Below are 20,864 nucleotides of genomic sequence, written 5' to 3'. Positions count from 1 at the left end.
TGGCATTTATGGGCAAGCTACACCAACACAAGGGGAGGCAATGAATAGGATCTTTCCGTCAAGGCCAACATTTCTCGCCCATGCCGAGATCAGCCTGGTGGTGAGCTGCTCTCTCGAGCCGCTGCAGTCCAAGTGCTGTCGGTAGCCCCGCGATGCTGTTTGGGCGGGGATTCCCGATTTTGACCCGGTAACACCGGAGGAACAAAGACATATTTGCAATTCAGGACAGCGAGTGTCTCGGAGGGGGGGGAGAACTTGCGAATGGTGGTGTTCCCGTGGATCTGCTGCCGTCATCCTTCGAGGCTGCGTTGGCCATGGGTTTGCAAGGTGCTGCCTGAGGAATTCTGGTGAATCTTGTAGATGCCGGGGGAATGAATGACCCTGCCGCCGCCGCTGTCCCCGATCACCGGGAGAAACCTCTCTGCAGTCGACCTGACGTGCGGTGGCTCCGGCCCGTGCCATCTGATTGGTCGTCAGCGCGACCTACGCGGCTACGTAACAGATGGAGAGAAAAGCACGGGGAAAGCACAGCGACTGCTGCAGAGTGATCTTCCGGTCTGGTTGGATATCTTGGAAGGAAGGTAGACGGTAAGGGAATAAAGGAACTTTGAATATCATCAAACTGATGGAAAGGATAGTCGGCAAATATGACCTCCACCGTTGGAGTATTGATGTGCTATCGCTTCTCGGCCTTTTGGCTTGGAATATGTGTAGTTTCTGTTCTTATCAGTTTAATCGCTGATATCTCCCGAAGGTGGGAGTGTTTGTATTAAATGGATTTTTGGAGCAGGGAGATGGCTTAAGGGCTTGCTCTGTCCTCTCCATGTATCAGCCTGGTATTGCAGTGTTTCCAGGAATGGTGCACCCAACGCTTACCCAAGTTCAAAAGCAGGTGAATGCAATGTGAATCTCTTGCCTTTGCTAGTTTGCCGTGTTGATGGCAGTCAGTGATTGTTGCATCTATTGTCTTTTCAGTTGCAGGAAACTATCGTCTTTTGTTACGGGTTTTCTGTCTTATGAACCTGCTCTGCAGTTACCTGATGAAGGTGCAGCACGCAGAAAGCCAGGACAGGGGTAACCCCAACGTGCTACAGGGAACATTCTGGAACCAGGGGCCTGCCAGGAAGGTAACTTGCCAATTTAAATGAATGGATTTGCCCTTGTCTGCCGTTTTGGGCTTCTGCGGTCGTTCTTGGAACGTATCCCACCGATGGTACGGCGGTGGCGGGGGGTGGGGTGACTGCTGTAATTTCAAAGAACCCCGTTGGCCTGAAACCTGGTGTTGTGGGATTTTTAACACAGTCAAATCAGGTTGTGGGATCCCATGACTCAGCCAATGTCAAATGGCTATCAGATCAGCCCCCACAGCCCCTTCCCAACCCCCCCGCCTCCCCCCCCACCCCCGAGGCAACAAATTTATCCTAATATTTTCTTGAACAAGAAAGAAATGTCTTTGGTCTGTTTCCTGAATAGAGTGAAACCCCCATCTCTGTTTGTTTCTTCGCAAACTACTGTACGGAAGCGACCTGCTTTAGTAGCTACGTCTGTACGTAAAGATTATTCACGCAGACGATCGCCCAAGGCTGGAACTGGCTTCAGCTCCCTGGTGCCACCAGGCAGCCGTACTAACCACTGATCCACTGTGCCACCCGTACGATTTGGAACGATTTGTCATCATTTGCGGTGCAAGTAGCGAAACAGTTGTCAGTTTGTCAACTGGGTCGGATTATAATGTTGTCAGCGATCTGCAGCAATGTGAACGGAGATGTCGAATCGAGCTGCTGGTGGTGATGAGGCGCGCTTGCAGCGTGACATGTTTACACGGGGAGATCAGCTCCCTCCCCATTCTCCAGAGAGTCGGATACAAGTAGAGAGGATATTGAGAGTGGACGATAAAGAAAGGGTGCACGGACGTAATTCGCTTTTCGCAACTTTTCGGATTGATGCGGAATGCCGAGGAGCAAATCCTGTACGTGAGGGAAACGATGATTGGCATTTATGGGCAAGCTACACCAACACAAGGGGAGGCAATGAATAGGATCTTTCCGTCAAGGCCAACATTTCTCACCCATGCCGAGATCAGCCTGGTGGTGAGCTGCTCTCTCGAACCGCTGCAGTCCAAGTGCTGTCGGTAGCCCCGCGATGCTGTTTGGGCGGGGATTCCCGATTTTGACCCGGTAACACCGGAGGAACAAAGACATATTTGCAATTCAGGACAGCGAGTGTCTCGGAGGGGGGGGGAGAACTTGCGAATGGTGGTGTTCCCGTGGATCTGCTGCCGTCATCCTTCGAGGCTGCGTTGGCCATGGGTTTGCAAGGTGCTGCCTGAGGAATTCTGGTGAATCTTGTAGATGCCGGGGGAATGAATGACCCTGCCGGGGGAATGAATGACCCTGCCGCCGCCGCTGTCCCCGATCACCGGGAGAAACCTCTCTGCAGTCGACCTGACGTGCGGTGGCTCCGGCCCGTGCCATCTGATTGGTCGTCAGCGCGACCTACGCGGCTACGTAACAGATGGAGAGAAAAGCACGGGGAAAGCACAGCGACTGCTGCAGAGTGATCTTCCGGTCTGGTTGGATATCTTGGAAGGAAGGTAGACGGTAAGGGAATAAAGGAACTTTGAATATCATCAAACTGATGGAAAGGATAGTCGGCAAATATGACCTCCACCGTTGGAGTATTAATGTGCTATCGCTTCTCGGCCTTTTGGCTTGGAATATGTGTAGTTTCTGTTCTTATCAGTTTAATCGCTGATATCTCCCGAAGGTGGGAGTGTTTGTATTAAATGGATTTTTGGAGCAGGGAGATGGCTTAAGGGCTTGCTCTGTCCTCTCCATGTATCAGCCTGGTATTGCAGTGTTTCCAGGAATGGTGCACCCAACGCTTACCCAAGTTCAAAAGCAGGTGAATGCAATGTGAATCTCTTGCCTTTGCTAGTTTGCCGTGTTGATGGCAGTCAGTGATTGTTGCATCTATTGTCTTTTCAGTTGCAGGAAACTATCGTCTTTTGTTACGGGTTTTCTGTCTTATGAACCTGCTCTGCAGTTACCTGATGAAGGTGCAGCACGCAGAAAGCCAGGACAGGGGTAACCCCAACGTGCTACAGGGAACATTCTGGAACCAGGGGCCTGCCAGGAAGGTAACTTGCCAATTTAAATGAATGGATTTGCCCTTGTCTGCCGTTTTGGGCTTCTGCGGTCGTTCTTGGAACGTATCCCACCGATGGTACGGCGGTGGCGGGGGGTGGGGTGACTGCTGTAATTTCAAAGAACCCCGTTGGCCTGAAACCTGGTGTTGTGGGATTTTTAACACAGTCAAATCAGGTTGTGGGATCCCATGACTCAGCCAATGTCAAATGGCTATCAGATCAGCCCCCACAGCCCCTTCCCAACCCCCCCGCCTCCCCCCCCACCCCCGAGGCAACAAATTTATCCTAATATTTTCTTGAACAAGAAAGAAATGTCTTTAGTCTGTTTCCTGAATAGAGTGAAACCCCCATCTCTGTTTGTTTCTTCGCAAACTACTGTACGGAAGCGACCTGCTTTAGTAGCTACGTCTGTACGTAAAGATTATTCACGCAGACGATCGCCCAAGGCTGGAACTGGCTTCAGCTCCCTGGTGCCACCAGGCAGCCGTACTAACCACTGATCCACTGTGCCACCCGTACGATTTGGAACGATTTGTCATCATTTGCGGTGCAAGTAGCGAAACAGTTGTCAGTTTGTCAACTGGGTCGGATTATAATGTTGTCAGCGATCTGCAGCAATGTGAACGGAGATGTCGAATCAAGCTGCTGGTGGTGATGAGGCGCGCTTGCAGCGTGACATGTTTACACGGGGAGATCAGCTCCCTCCCCATTCTCCAGAGAGTCGGATACAAGTAGAGAGGATATTGAGAGTGGACGATAAAGAAAGGGTGCACGGACGTAATTCGCTTTTCGCAACTTTTCGGATTGATGCGGAATGCCGAGGAGCGAATCCTGTACGTGAGGGAAACGATGATTGGCATTTATGGGCAAGCTACACCAACACAAGGGGAGGCAATGAATAGGATCTTTCCGTCAAGGCCAACATTTCTCGCCCATGCCGAGATCAGCCTGGTGGTGAGCTGCTCTCTCGAACCGCTGCAGTCCAAGTGCTGTCGGTAGCCCCGCGATGCTGTTTGGGCGGGGATTCCCGATTTTGACCCGGTAACACCGGAGGAACAAAGACATATTTGCAATTCAGGACAGCGAGTGTCTCGGGGGGTGGGGAGGGGGGAGAACTTGCGAATGGTGGTGTTCCTGTGGATCTGCTGCCGTCATCCTTCGAGGCTGCGTTGGCCATGGGTTTGCAAGGTGCTGCCTGAGGAATTCTGGTGAATCTTGTAGATGCCGGGGGAATGAATGACCCTGCCGGGGGAATGAATGACCCTGCCGCCGCCGCTGTCCCCGTTCACCGGGAGAAACCTCTCTGCAGTCGACCTGACGTGCGGTGGCTCCGGCCCGTGCCATCTGATTGGTCGTCAGCGCGACCTACGCGGCTACGTAACAGATGGACAGAAAAGCACGGGGAAAGCACAGCGACTGCTGCAGAGTGATCTTCCGGTCTGGTTGGATATCTTGGAAGGAAGGTAGACGGTAAGGGAATAAAGGAACTTTGAATATCATCAAACTGATGGAAAGGATAGTCGGCAAATATGACCTCCACCGTTGGAGTATTAATGTGCTATCGCTTCTCGGCCTTTTGGCTTGGAATATGTGTAGTTTCTGTTCTGGTTTCTCTTCAGAGAGTATAAATCTTTCGCCTTTCGTATGGTTTGTTCCTGGTCATTATCTGAAGATTCTTGGAATATGTGTAGTTCCTGAGGTCCAGAGGAAGAGATTCTGCTCGAGAGCTGCAGGTTTGACGCTGCAGAAGTGCGCTGGCGGGAGAAAAACCAAGGGGTTCGTGTTGCGAGTCGTTGGAGCTGCTGGAGACCATCGCTGGATCGTGATTGGCCGCTGGAGGATCGTTTGGTTGTGCTGACCTGCTATTGGTGGATCTTTATGCTGGCTTCGGCCTAACGCCAATTCAGGTATCAGCCAACCTCAGAGCTATGGCCTCAGCAGCCGCTCGCAGCCCTGGCCAGGGCATTCGCAACACAGTCAGGGTGACTGTGAAGAAGGTGGAGGAGCACACACCGGTCGATCGGACGGTGTTTGTGAAGAAGGTTTTGCTGGAGTGCTGTGGGTTTGCAGCAGCGGACGTGTACTGCCTGCAGGATTTCCCTGGGGCAGGCTACTTCGACGTGACCTTCAGGAGCGTGAAGCATTGTGAGCAGCTCCTGAAGGTCTTCAAGGAGAAGGAAGGGGAACCTCTGTTCTCCATCTTGTCGGCGGTCCCGTTGTGTGTGCTTCCTGCGCAGAGGAGTCGGGTTGTGACAATCCAAATGTACAACCCTTACGTCCCAGCGGCAGATGTTCTCACCTTCTTGAAGAGGTATGTCCAGGTGGAAGGCGAAAGCACCGATGTGGTCGATCCTTTCGGGATCTGGACCAGTAAGCGGCAGGTCAAGGTAACCCTGAGGGTCGATGGCAGCGGGAACATCCTCCACCCACCCTCCAGCTTCGCCATCGGAGGAAGCAGAGGTTACCTGACGTACGCAGGGCAGCCGAAGGTGTGCCGAACCTGCGGGAGGTCAGGCCACATGGCGGCCGACTGTAAGGTGACTGTATGCCGAAATTGCAAACAGGAAGGCCACCTGACCAAGGATTGCAAGGAGGCCAAGAACTGTAACCTGTGCGGAGAGGCGGGCCACATGTACAAGGCCTGTCCAAGACGAGGAGCCGCCACTTACGCACAGATGGCCAGAGGTGGCAACACGAGCCGGGGACCGCCAAAGCACAGCAGGGCACCACAAGATAGCACGGAAACGGTGCCTGGAGACACCCAGAAGGAAGAGCAGGCGGTAGCGGAGCAGACGGCAGACAGCGGGGAGGTACAGCAGCCGATCCAAGCTCCTTCAAGGCAGACGGAGGAAATGGAAGAGGAGGAATCAAAGGAGGCAGATGACTGGATCACAGTCAGAAATAGGAAGAGGAAACCTGTCTCGGGCCCCAAAGCCACCCAGAGAAGGGGGAAACGACACCTCCAAGCCGAGGATACAGGCAGCTCTTCTGATGGTGAGGACGGGCGCAAGAAGGGTCGCCACCAGAGGAAGAGACAGAGCGCCATGGGGAGAAAGGAGGGCAGCACCACCCAAGAAGGGAAAGACGATCCCTCTGTGGGGATGGGTAAAGGCCTCCCCCTACCCGGTGAGAACCAAGAGGTGTCCACCGGCCCACAGCTCCAGGTAACTGGGAGCAGCGGTCCTGTGACAGCCCCACTGTCAGATGGAGAACTGGACGGTGCGGACCCTGGGCTTGACACAAAGACACCGGAGCGGGGAAATGGCTCCAGCGTGGAGCCGGACAGCTACCTCAGCCCTGGGATGGTCCAGCAGTTTGCCGTCACCACGGGGATGCACGCAGCTACCCCAGAGGAGCAAGACCAGCAGCAAATGGACACTATTAACCTTGTAAATTGTTAAAATGGGGTTTAAAGTTGCCAGCATCAATGTGCGTAGCATCAAATCGGCTACGCGATGTGTTTCAACGATGGCCTTCCTGGCCAGCGTTAAAGCCGACCTCCTGTTTCTGCAGGAGTGTGGGATACCGCACCTCAGCAGCTACAGGAGATGGTCGAGCTTGTGGGCCCATGGGCAGTCAGTTTGGTCGGGGGGCAACGATAGCCGCGCCTCCGGCCTGGGTATCCTGTTGCGAGGAAGCAACTTCACCATCTCCGAGGTTAAGGAGGTGGTGGGCGGGCGCCTCCTCGTCGCCGACGTTATGTACAGGAATGCTCCCCTGAGACTGATCAATGTGTACGCCCCAGTGGGTAAGAGTGAACGGTTGGCCGTCCTGCAGCAGCTTCCACTGTTGCTGGCTACGTCCAGGCCGGTCATTCTGGCCGGAGACTTCAACTGTATCATTGATGCAGATGGACGATCCGGCGGGGGGGACAGTAAACTGGACGCCACGTCCAGAGCCCTGATGGACGCGGTAAAAGATGCCAAGCTGCACGACGTCTTCAGCACCCCTGCAGACGGAGCGCAGCGTAGATACACCTGGTCACGGGCAGACGGGTCTATCCGCTCAAGGATAGATTACCTGTTTGTGTCCCGAACGCTCTCGGTCAGATCCACCGACGTCAAGCCGGTGTTCTTCTCTGACCACTGCCTCCTGCTGGCCGACTGTCACCTACAGGACGAGCAGCGGGCGGGTAAGGGAACGTGGAAGCTGAACACTAAGCTGTTGACCCCGGGAAACATTGAGGAGCTCAAGAGGGACTACGCAGGTTGGAGAACCGTGAAGCCCCTCTTTGAGTCTCCAGCAGACTGGTGGGAAACAGTTAAAGGGAACATCAAGAGGTTCTTCATCCTCAAAGGTGTTCAGGAGGCGAGAGAGAGGCGGGGAAAACTGTCCCAGCTCCAGGAAAGTATGCAGAACCTGCTCCTGCTGCAGACGATGGGGGTCGATGTCACGGAGGACCTCAAGGAGGTGAAGGGCCAGCAAGCCTCGCTCTTTGCCTCAGAGGCCTCCAAGATAATCTTCCGGTCCAGGGTCCGCTCGGTGGAGCAGGACGAGACGTGCTCACGTTTCTTCTTCCAGAAGGTGCACAAAGAGAGCTCTGTGCTCAGCAGCCTGAAGGAAGAAGACGGCTCGACAACGTCATCTCAGGCTGACGTCATGAGGATCAGTAAATCCTTCTATGCCAGTCTGTATGACGCGAAGCCGACCGACAGCGCGGCCTCCCAGTCGTTCCTGTCGTCTATCACGGAGGTCTTAGACGACAGAACACGCGAGAGGCTGGACCAGCCGCTATCTCTGGACGAGCTGACCAAGGCCCTCGAGTCCTTCGAAAAGAATAAAACTCCCGGAAGCGATGGCTTACCGGTCGAGCTCTATTCCGCTCTGTGGGACTTGATTGGCCAGGACCTGCTGGAGGTGTATGTCAGTATGCTTCGGGCAGGTACCATGAGCGAATCCATGAGGAAAGGCATCATCACCCTCATCTATAAGCGGAAGGGGGAGAGCGAGGAACTCAAAAATTGGAGACCGATCACACTGTTGAATGCAGATTACAAAATCCTGTCAAAGGTAATTGCCAACCGGGTCAGGTCTGCTCTGGGGTCGGTGATTCACCCTGACCAAACCTGTGCTGTGCCAGGCAGGAAGATCGCTGAGAGTCTCGCACTCCTCAGGGATACGATCGCCTACGTGCAGGACAGAGGGTTGGACGCCTGCCTGATCAGCCTGGACCAGGAGAAAGCCTTTGACAGGATATCACACATGTATATGAGAGATGTTCTCTCCAAAATGGGCTTTGGGGAGGGAATCTGCAATTGGATCAGACTGCTCTACACCAACATTGTCAGTGCAGTCTCAATCAATGGGTGGGAATCAGATAGCTTCCCAGTCAGATCTGGAGTAAGGCAGGGCTGCCCTCTCTCTCCTGCCTTGTTTGTGTGCTGCATAGAGCCATTTGCCGAGTCCATCAGGAAGGATGCGAGCCTGAGAGGGGTGACTATTCCGGGCAGCGGGGGCCTGCAGGTTAAGGCCTCCCTGTACATGGATGACGTCGCCGTTTTCTGCTCGGATCCGCTGTCCGTGCGCAGACTCATGTGCATTTGTGACCAGTTCGAACGGGCCTCGGGGGCCAAGGTAAACCGAGGCAAGAGCGAGGCCATGCTCTTCGGGAACTGGGCCGACCAATCCTCGATCCCCTTCACCGTCAGGACCGACCACCTGAAGGTGCTGGGTATTTGGTTCGGGGGGGCTGGGGCGTGCGCCAAGTCTTGGGAGGAGCGTATCAGTAAAGTGAGGCAGAAACTGGGCAGATGGAGGCTACGGTCGCTCTCCATCACGGGAAAAAACCTGGTCATCAGGTGTGAGGCACTGTCATTGCTGTTGTACGTGGCACAGGTCTGGCCTATTCCCAGAACCTGCGCCGCTGCAGTCGCCCGGGCCATCTTCCAGTTCATATGGAGTTCAAAGATGGACCGGGTCCGAAGGGACTCACTGTACAAAGATCTGGGCAACGGGGGAAAAAATACACCCAATGCCACCCTCACCCTGATGGCCACCTTTGTGTGTGGCTGCATCAAGCTGTGCGTGGATCCCCGGTACGCAAACACCAAGTGTCACTACGTACTGAGGTTCTACCTGTCCCCGGTGTTGCGAAGGATGGGCCTGGCCTCGCTGCCGCGGAACGCTCCGAGTAGTTGGACCGTTCCGTACCACCTGTCCTTCGTGGAGAAATTTCTGAAGAAAAACACCTTTGACCACAAGTCCATCAGGAAGTGGTCAGCACGTAGCGTCCTCGAGACCCTTCGGGAAAAGGAGAGGGCGGATCCTGTTGAGTGGTTCCCTGAGCAGACTGTCAAAGCAATTTGGCAGAATGCCTCATCGCCAGAACTTTCCAACAAGCACCAAGACATGGCTTGGCTGGTGGTGAGAAGGGCTCTACCTGTGAGATCGTTTATGCACGCCCGGACTCTCAGCCGCACCGCACGCTGCCCTCGAAGCGGCTGCGGGGGGGACGAGACTGTCACACACCTCCTTCTGGAATGTGCCTATGCAGAGGAAGTCTGGAGAGGAATGCAGTGGTATTTGTCGAGGTTCGTCCCGAGCAGCGCCGTGACGCGGGACTCCGTGCTCTACGGCCTGTTCCCCGGGACGCACACCGAGACGAACATCAACTGCGCCTGGAGGATCATCAACTCGGTGAAGGACGCTCTCTGGGCGGTCCGAAACCTGTTGATCTTCCAGCTGAAGGAGTTGACCCCGACTGAGTGTTGCAGACTGGCACATTCCAAGGTCCAGGACTACGTGTTGAGGGACGCGCTGAAGCTTGGGGCAGCTGCCGCCAAGGCGCGGTGGGGAAAGACCACCGTTTAACATCTGCCTGTCGATAGAAAAGCAGGGGGCCCATGCAGTCATTTGGGCTCTGCTGTCGCCTCAGCTCAATATATGAGTGAGAGATGCACTGATCTGTATGGAATAATGACAATTCGGAGCTGTGTATGTAAATGTGGAAATATGAATGGCATTACCTAATGTACAGTGTATCAAATTATTCTATGCATATTTTATGAATAAAGTATATTTTTGAAATAAAAAAAAGTTTCTGTTCTTATCAGTTTAATCGCTGATATCTCCCGAAGGTGGGAGTGTTTGTATTAAATGGATTTTTGGAGCAGGGAGATGGCTTAAGGGCTTGCTCTGTCCTCTCCATGTATCAGCCTGGTATTGCAGTGTTTCCAGGAATGGTGCACCCAACGCCTACCCAAGTTCAAAAGCAGGTGAATGCAATGTGAATCTCTTGCCTTTGCTAGTTTGCCGTGTTGATGGCAGTCAGTGATTGTTGCATCTATTGTCTTTTCAGTTGCAGGAAACTATCGTCTTTTGTTACGGGTTTCCTGTCTTATGAACCTGCTCTGCAGTTACCTGATGAAGGTGCAGCACGCTGAAAGCCAGGACAGGGGTAACCCCAACGTGCTACAGGGAACATTCTGGAACCAGGGGCCTGCCAGGAAGGTAACTTGCCAATTTAAATGAATGGATTTGCCCTTGTCTGCCGTTTTGGGCTTCTGCGGTCGTTCTTGGAACGTATCCCACCGATGGTACGGCGGTGGCGGGGGGTGGGGTGACTGCTGTAATTTCAAAGAACCCCGTTGGGCTGAAACCTGGTGTTGTGGGATTTTTAACACAGTCAAATCAGGTTGTGGGATCCCATGACTCAGCCAATGTCAAATGGCTATCAGATCAGCCCCCACAGCCCCTTCCCAACCCCCCCGCCTCCCCCCCACCCCCGAGGCAACAAATTTATCCTAATATTTTCTTGAACAAGAAAGAAATGTCTTTAGTCTGTTTCCTGAATAGAGTGAAACCCCCATCTCTGTTTGTTTCTTCGCAAACGACTGTACGGAAGCGACCTGCTTTAGTAGCTACGTCTGCACGTAAAGATTATTCACGCAGACGATCGCCCAAGGCTGGAACTGGCTTCAGCTCCCTGGTGCCACCAGGCAGCCGTACTAACCACTGATCCACTGTGCCACCCGTACGATTTGGAACGATTTGTCATCATTTGCGGTGCAAGTAGCGAAACAGTTGTCAGTTTGTCAACTGGGTCGGATTATAATGTTGTCAGCGATCTGCAGCAATGTGAACGGAGATGTCGAATCGAGCTGCTGGTGGTGATGAGGCGCGCTTGCAGCGTGACATGTTTACACGGGGAGATCAGCTCCCTCCCCATTCTCCACAGAGAGTCGGATTCAAGTAGAGAGGATATTGAAAGTGGACGATAAAGAAAGGGTGCACGGACGTAATTCGCTTTTCGCAACTTTTCGGATTGATGCGGAATGCCGAGGAGCGAATCCTGTACGTGAGGGAAACGATGATTGGCATTTATGGGCAAGCTACACCAACACAAGGGGAGGCAATGAATAGGATCTTTCCGTCAAGGCCAACATTTCTCGCCCATGCCGAGATCAGCCTGGTGGTGAGCTGCTCTCTCGAACCGCTGCAGTCCAAGTGCTGTCGGTAGCCCCGCGATGCTGTTTGGGCGGGGATTCCCGATTTTGACCCGGTAACACCGGAGGAACAAAGTCATATTTGCAATTCAGGACAGCGAGTGTCTCGGGGGGGAGGGGGAGAACTTGCGAATGGTGGTGTTCCCGTGGATCTGCTGCCGTCATCCTTCGAGGCTGCGTTGGCCATGGGTTTGCAAGGTGCTGCCTGAGGAATTCTGGTGAATCTTGTAGATGCCGGGGGAATGAATGACCCTGCCGCCGCCGCTGTCCCCGATCACCGGGAGAAACCTCTCTGCAGTCGACCTGACGTGCGGTGGCTCCGGCCCGTGCCATCTGATTGGTCGTCAGCGCGACCTACGCGGCTACGTAACAGATGGAGAGAAAAGCACGGGGAAAGCACAGCGACTGCTGCAGAGTGATCTTCCGGTCTGGTTGGATATCTTGGAAGGAAGGTAGACGGTAAGGGAATAAAGGAACTTTGAATATCATCAAACTGATGGAAAGGATAGTCGGCAAATATGACCTCCACCGTTGGAGTATTGATGTGCTATCGCTTCTCGGCCTTTTGGCTAAGATCAAGTGTCTGTTCTTATCAGGACAGGTGTCGAGTTGCGAGTCATCAGAGCTAGTGGAGAGACCATCGCTGGATCGTGATTGGACGTTGGAGGATCGTTTGGTTGTGCTGACCTGCTATTGGTGGATCTTCATGCTGGCTTCGGCCTAACGCCAATTCAGGGACCAGCCAATCTTGGAGCCATGGCCTCAGCAGCCATTCGCAGCCCTGGCCAGGGCATTCGCAACACAGTCAGGGTGACTGTGAAGAAGGTGGAGGAGCACACACCGGTCGATCGGACGGTGTTTGTGAAGAAGGTCTTGCTGGAGTGCTGTGGGTTTGCAGCAGCGGATGTGTACTGCCTGCAGGATTTCCCTGGGGCAGGCTACTTCGACGTGACCTTCAGGAGCGTGAAGCATTGTGAGCAGCTCCTGAAGGTCTTCAAGGAGAAGGAAGGGGAACCTCTGTTCTCCATCTTGTCGGCGGTCCCGTTGTGTGTGCTTCCTGCGCAGAGAAGTCGGGTTGTTACAATCCAAATGTACAACCCCTACGTCCCAGCGGCAGATGTTCTCACCTTCTTGAAGAGGTATGTCCAGGTTGAAGGAGAAAGCACTGATGTCGTTGATCCTTTCGGGATCTGGACAAGTAAAAGACAGGTCAAGGTAACCCTGAGGGTCGATGGCAGCGGGAACATCCTCCACCCACCCTCCAGCTTCGCAATTGGAGGGAGCAGAGGCTACCTGACGTACGCAGGGCAGCCGAAGGTGTGCCGAACCTGCGGGAGGTCAGGCCACATGGCGGCCGACTGCAAGGTGACCGTATGCCGAAATTGCAAGCAGGAAGGCCACCTGACCAAGGATTGTAAGGAGGCCAAGAACTGTAACCTGTGCGGAGAGGCGGGCCACATGTACAAGGCCTGCCCAAGACGAGGAGCCGCTACCTACGCACAGATGGCCGGAGGTAGCAACACGAATACGAGCCGCGGACCAACAAAGGCGAGGAAGGCAAATGAAAATAGCGTGGAAACGGTGCCTGGAGGCACCCAGAAGGAAGAGCAGGCAGTAGCGGAGCAGACGGCAGACAGCGGGGAGGTGCAGCAGCCGATCCAAGCTCCGTCAATGCAGTCAGAGGAAATGGAAGAGGAGGAATCAAAGGATGCAGAGGACTGGATCACAGTAAAAAACAGGAAGAGGAAACCTCTTGGGGGCCCCAAAGCCACCCAGCGAAGGGGAAAGCGACACCTACAAGGCGAAGACGCATGCAGCTCTTCCGATGGTGAGGATGGGCGCAAGAAGGGTCGTCATCAGAGGAAGAGGCAGAGCGTTGTGAGGAGAAAGGAGGGCAGCACCGCCCAGGAAGGAAAGGACGATCCCTCTGAGGGGACGGGTAATGGCCTCCCCCTACCCGGTGAGAACCAGGAGGTACTCACCGGCCCACAGCTCCAGGTATCTGGGAGCAGCGGTCCTATGACAGCCCTGCTGTCAGACGGAGAACTGGTCAGTGCGGACCACGGGCCCGACACGAAGACAACAGAGTGGGGTAATGGCTCCAGCGCGGAGCTGGACAGTTACCTCAGCCCTGCGAAGGTCCAACAGTTTGCCGCCACCACAGGGATGCACGCAGCTACCCCAGAAGGGCAGGACCAGCAGCAAACGGACACCGGTAAACCTGTAAACTGTTAAAATGGGGTTGAAAATTGCTAGCATCAACGTGCGTAGCATCAAATCGGCTACGCGATGCGTTTCAACACTGGCCTCCCTGGCCAGCGTCAAAGCCGACGTCCTGTTTCTGCAGGAGTGCGGGATACCCCACCTCAGCAGTTACAGGAGGTGGTCGAGCTTGTGGGCCCATGGGCCGTCAGTGTGGTCGGGGGGCAACGATAACCGCTCCTCAGGCCTAGGGATCCTTTTGCGGGGAGGTAACTTCACTATCTCCGAGGTTAAGGAGGTGGTGGGCGGGCGCCTCCTCGTCGTGGATGTTAAATACAGAAACGCTCCCGTAAGACTAATCAACGTGTACGCCCCAGCGGATAAGAGTGAACGGTTGGCCGTCCTGCAACAGCTTCCACTGCTGCTGGCTACGTCCAGGCCGGTCATTCTGGCCGGAGACTTCAACTGCATCATTGATGCAGATGGACGATCCGGCGGGGGGGACAGTAAACTGGACGCTACGTCCAGAGCCCTGATGGAAACGGCCAAAGATGCCAAGCTGCACGACGTCTTCAGCACCCCTGCAGATGGAGCGCAGCGTAGATACACATGGTCACGGGCAGACGGGTCTATCCGCTCAAGGATAGATTACCTGTTTGTGTCCCGAACGTTCTCGGTCAGAACCACCGACGTCAAGCCGGTGTTCTTCTCTGACCACTGCCTCCTACTGGCCGACTGTCACCTACAGGACGAGCAGCGGACGGGCAAGGGAACGTGGAAACTGAACACTAAGCTGTTGACCCCGGGAAACATCAAGGAGCTCAAGAGGGATTACGCAGGTTGGAGAACCGCGAAGTGTCTCTTTGAGTCTCCAGCAGACTGGTGGGAAACAGTAAAAGGGAACATCAAGAGATTCTTCATCCTCAAAGGTGTTCAGGAGGCGAGAGAGAGGCGGGGAAAACTGTCCCAGCTCCAGGAAAGTATGCAGAACCTGCTCCTGCTGCAGACGTTGGGGGTCGATGTCACGGAGGACCTCAAGGAGGTGAAGGGCCAGCAAGCCTCGCTCTTTGCCTCGGAGGCCTCCAAGATAATCTTCCGGTCCAGGGTCCGCTCGGTAGAGCAGGACGAGACGTGCTCACGTTTCTTCTTCCAGAAGGTGCACAAAGAGAGCTCCGTGCTCAGCAGCCTGAAGGAAGAAGATGGCTCGGTAACATCATCTCAGGCTGACGTCATGAGGATCAGTAAATCCTTCTATGCCAGCCTGTATGACGCGAAGCCAACCGACAGCACGGCCTCACAGTCGTCCCTGTCCTCTATCACGGAGGTCCTAGAGGACGGAACGCGAGAGAGGCTGGACCAGCCGCTATCTCTGGATGAGCTGACCAGGGCCCTCGAGTCCTTCGAAAAGAATAAAACTCCCGGAAGCGACGGCTTACCGGTCGAGATCTATTCCGCTCTTTGGGACTTGATTGGCCGGGACCTGCTGGAGGTGTATGTCAGTATGCTTCGGGCAGGTACCATGAGTGAATCCATGAGGAAAGGCATCATCACCCTCATCTATAAGCGGAAGGGGGAGAGGGATGAAATTAGAAATTGGAGACCGATCTCACTGCTAAACACAGACTACAAAATCTTGTCAAAGGTCATCGCAAACCGGGTCAGGTCTGCTCTGGGAACGGTGATCCACCCCGACCAAACCTGTGCTGTACCGGGCAGGAAGATCTCTGAGAGCCTCGCACTCCTCAGGGATACGATCGCCTACGTGCAGGACAGGGGGGTGGACACCTGCCTCATCAGCCTGGACCAGGAGAAAGCCTTTGACAGGATATCGCATACATATATGAGGGATGTCCTCTCCAAAATGGGCTTTGGGGAGGGAATCTGCAATTGGATCAGACTGCTCTACACCAACATTGTCAGTGCAGTCTCAATCAATGGGTGGGAATCAGATAGCTTCCCTGTAAGATCTGGAGTCAGGCAGGGCTGCCCACTCTCTCCTGCCTTGTTTGTATGTTGCATAGAGCCATTTGCCGAATCCATCAGGAAGGATGCGAGCCTGAGAGGGGTGACTATTCCTGGCAGCGGGGGCCTACAGGTTAAGGCCTCCCTGTACATGGATGACGTCGCCGTTTTCTGCTCGGATCCGCTGTCCGTGCACAGACTCCTGTGCATCTGCGACCAGTTCGAGCGGGCCTCGGGGGCCAAGGTAAACCGAGGGAAGAGCGAGGCCATGCTCTTCGGGAACTGGACCGACCAATCCTATATCCCCTTCACCGTCAGGACTGGCCACCTGAAGGTGCTGGGTATTTGGTTCGGGGGTGCTGGGGCGTGCGCCAAGACCTGGGAGGAGCGGATCAGGAAGATGAGACAGAAACTAGGCAGATGGGAGCAACGGTCGCTCTCCATCGCGGGGAAAAACCTGGTCATCAGGTGCGAGGTACTCTCAGTATTGTTGTATGTGGCACAGGCCTGGCCTATCCCCAGAACCTGTGCTGCCGCAGTCACCCGGGCCATCTTCCACTTCATGTGGAGATCAAAGATGGACCGGGTCCGAAGAGACACCATGTACAAAGACCGGTGCAATGGGGGAAAAAACACTCCCAATGCCACCCTCGCCCTGATGGCCACCTTTGTGTGTGGCTGCATCAAGCTGTGCGTGGATCCCCGGTACGCAAACACCAAGTGTCACTACGTACTGAGGTTCTACCTGTCCCCGTGTTGCGAAGGATGGGCCTGGCCTCGCTGCCGCGGAACGCTCCGAGTAGTTGGACCGTTCCGTACCACCTGTCCTTCGTGGAGAAATTTCTGAAGAAAAACACCTTTGACCACAAGTCCATCAGGAAGTGGTCAGCACGTAGTGTCCTTGAGACCCTTCGGGAAAAGGAGAGGGCGGATCCTGTTGAGTGGTTCCCTGAGCAGACTGTCAAAGCAATTTGGCAGAATGCCTCATCGCCAGAACTTTCTAACAAGCACCAAGACATGGCTTGGCTGGTGGTGAGAAGGGCTCTACCCGTGAGATCGTTTATGCACGCCCGGACTCTCTGCCGCACCGCACGCTGCCCTCGAAGTGGCTGCGGGGGGGACGAGACTGTCACACACCTCCTTCTGGAATGTGCCTATGCAGAGGAAGTCTGGAGAGGAATGCAGTGGTATTTGTCGAGGTTCGTCCCGAGCAGCGCCGTGACACGGGACTCCGTGCTCTACGGCCTGTTCCCCGGGACGCACACCGAGACGAATATCAACTGCGCCTGGAGGATCATCAACTCGGTGAAGGACGCTCTCTGGGTGGTCCGAAACCTGTTGATCTTCCAGCTGAAGGAGTTGACCCCGACTGAGTGTTGCAGACTGGCACATTCCAAGGTCCAAGACTACGTGTTGAGGGACGCGCTGAAGCTTGGGGCAGCTGCCGCCAAGGCGCGGTGGGGAAAGACCACCGTTTAACATCTGCCTGTCTAAAGAAGATCAGGGGGCCCATGCAGTCATTTGGGCTCTGCTGACGCCTCAGCCCAATATAAGGGCATAGGAGTGAGAAATGCACAGACTTGCATATAAAAAGGAAAATTCTAAACTGTGTATGTTAATGTGAACATATGTATGGCATTACCCAATGTACAGTGTATCAAATTATTTATGAATATTTACGAATAAAGTATATTTTGAAATAAAAAAAAAAAAAAGGACGTGTACTGCCTGCAGGATTTCCCTGGGGCAGGCTACTTCGACGTGACCTTCAGGAGCGTGAAGCATTGTGAGCAGCTCCTGAAGGTCTTCAAGGAGAAGGAAGGGGAACCTCTGTTCTCCATCTTGTCGGCGGTCCCGTTGTGTGTGCTTCCTGCGCAGAGGAGTCGGGTTGTGACAATCCAAATGTACAACCCTTACGTCCCAGCGGCAGATGTTCTCACCTTCTTGAAGAGGTATGTCCAGGTGGAAGGCGAAAGCACCGATGTGGTCGATCCTTTCGGGATCTGGACCAGTAAGCGGCAGGTCAAGGTAACCCTGAGGGTCGATGGCAGCGGGAACATCCTCCACCCACCCTCCAGCTTCGCCATCGGAGGAAGCAGAGGTTACCTGACGTACGCAGGGCAGCCGAAGGTGTGCCGAACCTGCGGGAGGTCAGGCCACATGGCGGCCGACTGTAAGGTGACTGTATGCCGAAATTGCAAACAGGAAGGCCACCTGACCAAGGATTGCAAGGAGGCCAAGAACTGTAACCTGTGCGGAGAGGCGGGCCACATGTACAAGGCCTGTCCAAGACGAGGAGCCGCCACTTACGCACAGATGGCCAGAGGTGGCAACACGAGCCGGGGACCGCCAAAGCCCAGCAGGGCACCACAAGATAGCACGGAAACGGTGCCTGGAGACACCCAGAAGGAAGAGCAGGCGGTAGCGGAGCAGACGGCAGACAGCGGGGAGGTACAGCAGCCGATCCAAGCTCCTTCAAGGCAGACGGAGGAAATGGAAGAGGAGGAATCAAAGGAGGCAGATGACTGGATCACAGTCAGAAATAGGAAGAGGAAACCTGTCTCGGGCCCCAAAGCCACCCAGAGAAGGGGGAAACGACACCTCCAAGCCGAGGATACAGGCAGCTCTTCTGATGGTGAGGACGGGCGCAAGAAGGGTCGCCACCAGAGGAAGAGACAGAGCGCCATGGGGAGAAAGGAGGGCAGCACCACCCAAGAAGGGAAAGACGATCCCTCTGTGGGGATGGGTAAAGGCCTCCCCCTACCCGGTGAGAACCAAGAGGTGTCCACCGGCCCACAGCTCCAGGTAACTGGGAGCAGCGGTCCTGTGACAGCCCCACTGTCAGATGGAGAACTGGACGGTGCGGACCCTGGGCTTGACACAAAGACACCAGAGCGGGGAAATGGCTCCAGCGTGGAGCCGGACAGCTACCTCAGCCCTGGGATGGTCCAGCAGTTTGCCGTCACCACGGGGATGCACGCAGCTACCCCAGAGGAGCAAGACCAGCAGCAAATGGACACTATTAACCTTGTAAATTGTTAAAATGGGGTTTAAAGTTGCCAGCATCAATGTGCGTAGCATCAAATCGGCTACGCGATGTGTTTCAACGATGGCCTTCCTGGCCAGCGTTAAAGCCGACCTCCTGTTTCTGCAGGAGTGTGGGATACCGCACCTCAGCAGCTACAGGAGATGGTCGAGCTTGTGGGCCCATGGGCAGTCAGTTTGGTCGGGGGGCAACGATAGCCGCGCCTCCGGCCTGGGTATCCTGTTGCGAGGAAGCAACTTCACCATCTCCGAGGTTAAGGAGGTGGTGGGCGGGCGCCTCCTCGTCGCCGACGTTATGTACAGGAATGCTCCCCTGAGACTGATCAATGTGTACGCCCCAGTGGGTAAGAGTGAACGGTTGGCCGTCCTGCAGCAGCTTCCACTGTTGCTGGCTACGTCCAGGCCGGTCATTCTGGCCGGAGACTTCAACTGTATCATTGATGCAGATGGACGATCCGGCGGGGGGGACAGTAAACTGGACGCCACGTCCAGAGCCCTGATGGACGCGGTAAAAGATGCCAAGCTGCACGACGTCTTCAGCACCCCTGCAGACGGAGCGCAGCGTAGATACACCTGGTCACGGGCAGACGGGTCTATCCGCTCAAGGATAGATTACCTGTTTGTGTCCCGAACGCTCTCGGTCAGATCCACCGACGTCAAGCCGGTGTTCTTCTCTGACCACTGCCTCCTGCTGGCCGACTGTCACCTACAGGACGAGCAGCGGGCGGGTAAGGGAACGTGGAAGCTGAACACTAAGCTGTTGACCCCGGGAAACATTGAGGAGCTCAAGAGGGACTACGCAGGTTGGAGAACCGTGAAGCCCCTCTTTGAGTCTCCAGCAGACTGGTGGGAAACAGTTAAAGGGAACATCAAGAGGTTCTTCATCCTCAAAGGTGTTCAGGAGGCGAGAGAGAGGCGGGGAAAACTGTCCCAGCTCCAGGAAAGTATGCAGAACCTGCTCCTGCTGCAGACGATGGGGGTCGATGTCACGGAGGACCTCAAGGAGGTGAAGGGCCAGCAAGCCTCGCTCTTTGCCTCAGAGGCCTCCAAGATAATCTTCCGGTCCAGGGTCCGCTCGGTGGAGCAGGACGAGACGTGCTCACGTTTCTTCTTCCAGAAGGTGCACAAAGAGAGCTCTGTGCTCAGCAGCCTGAAGGAAGAAGACGGCTCGACAACGTCATCTCAGGCTGACGTCATGAGGATCAGTAAATCCTTCTATGCCAGTCTGTATGACGCGAAGCCGACCGACAGCGCGGCCTCCCAGTCGTTCCTGTCGTCTATCACGGAGGTCTTAGACGACAGAACACGCGAGAGGCTGGACCAGCCGCTATCTCTGGACGAGCTGACCAAGGCCCTCGAGTCCTTCGAAAAGAATAAAACTCCCGGAAGCGATGGCTTACCGGTCGAGCTCTATTCCGCTCTGTGGGACTTGATTGGCCAGGACCTGCTGGAGGTGTATGTCAGTATGCTTCGGGCAGGTACCATGAGCGAATCCATGAGGAAAGGCATCATCACCCTCATCTATAAGCGGAAGGGGGAGAGCGAGGAACTCAAAAATTGGAGACCGATCACACTGTTGAATGCAGATTACAAAATCCTGTCAAAGGTAATTGCCAACCGGGTCAGGTCTGCTCTGGGGTCGGTGATTCACCCTGACCAAACCTGTGCTGTGCCAGGCAGGAAGATCGCTGAGAGTCTCGCACTCCTCAGGGATACGATCGCCTACGTGCAGGACAGAGGGTTGGACGCCTGCCTGATCAGCCTGGACCAGGAGAAAGCCTTTGACAGGATATCACACATGTATATGAGAGATGTTCTCTCCAAAATGGGCTTTGGGGAGGGAATCTGCAATTGGATCAGACTGCTCTACACCAACATTGTCAGTGCAGTCTCAATCAATGGGTGGGAATCAGATAGCTTCCCAGTCAGATCTGGAGTAAGGCAGGGCTGCCCTCTCTCTCCTGCCTTGTTTGTGTGCTGCATAGAGCCATTTGCCGAGTCCATCAGGAAGGATGCGAGCCTGAGAGGGGTGACTATTCCGGGCAGCGGGGGCCTGCAGGTTA

General features: G+C 54.8%; 2 non-coding genes and 1 pseudogene across 2 annotated transcripts; all 3 read left to right on the top strand.

The window, feature by feature from the left end:
• Positions 1-678: 678 nt before the first annotated feature.
• Positions 679-870, top strand: LOC132814527 (U2 spliceosomal RNA). Its single transcript, XR_009644445.1, has one exon. It is a non-coding gene; the product is annotated as a U2 spliceosomal RNA (small nuclear RNA).
• Positions 871-2,690: 1,820 nt separating this feature from the next.
• On the top strand, positions 2,691-2,882 carry LOC132814516 (U2 spliceosomal RNA). Its single transcript, XR_009644436.1, has one exon. It is a non-coding gene; the product is annotated as a U2 spliceosomal RNA (small nuclear RNA).
• A 7,280-nt stretch (positions 2,883-10,162) lies between these two features.
• LOC132814526 (U2 spliceosomal RNA) lies at positions 10,163-10,340 on the top strand (annotated as a pseudogene).
• The last annotated feature ends 10,524 nt before the right edge of the window (positions 10,341-20,864 follow it).

This window comes from Hemiscyllium ocellatum, unplaced genomic scaffold (assembly GCF_020745735.1).
Source record: "Hemiscyllium ocellatum isolate sHemOce1 unplaced genomic scaffold, sHemOce1.pat.X.cur. scaffold_857_pat_ctg1, whole genome shotgun sequence".
NCBI classification, from domain to species: Eukaryota; Metazoa; Chordata; class Chondrichthyes; order Orectolobiformes; family Hemiscylliidae; genus Hemiscyllium; species Hemiscyllium ocellatum.
The sequence above is the reverse complement of the archived record's forward strand: the minus strand, read 5'-3'. Positions and strand labels throughout refer to the sequence as shown.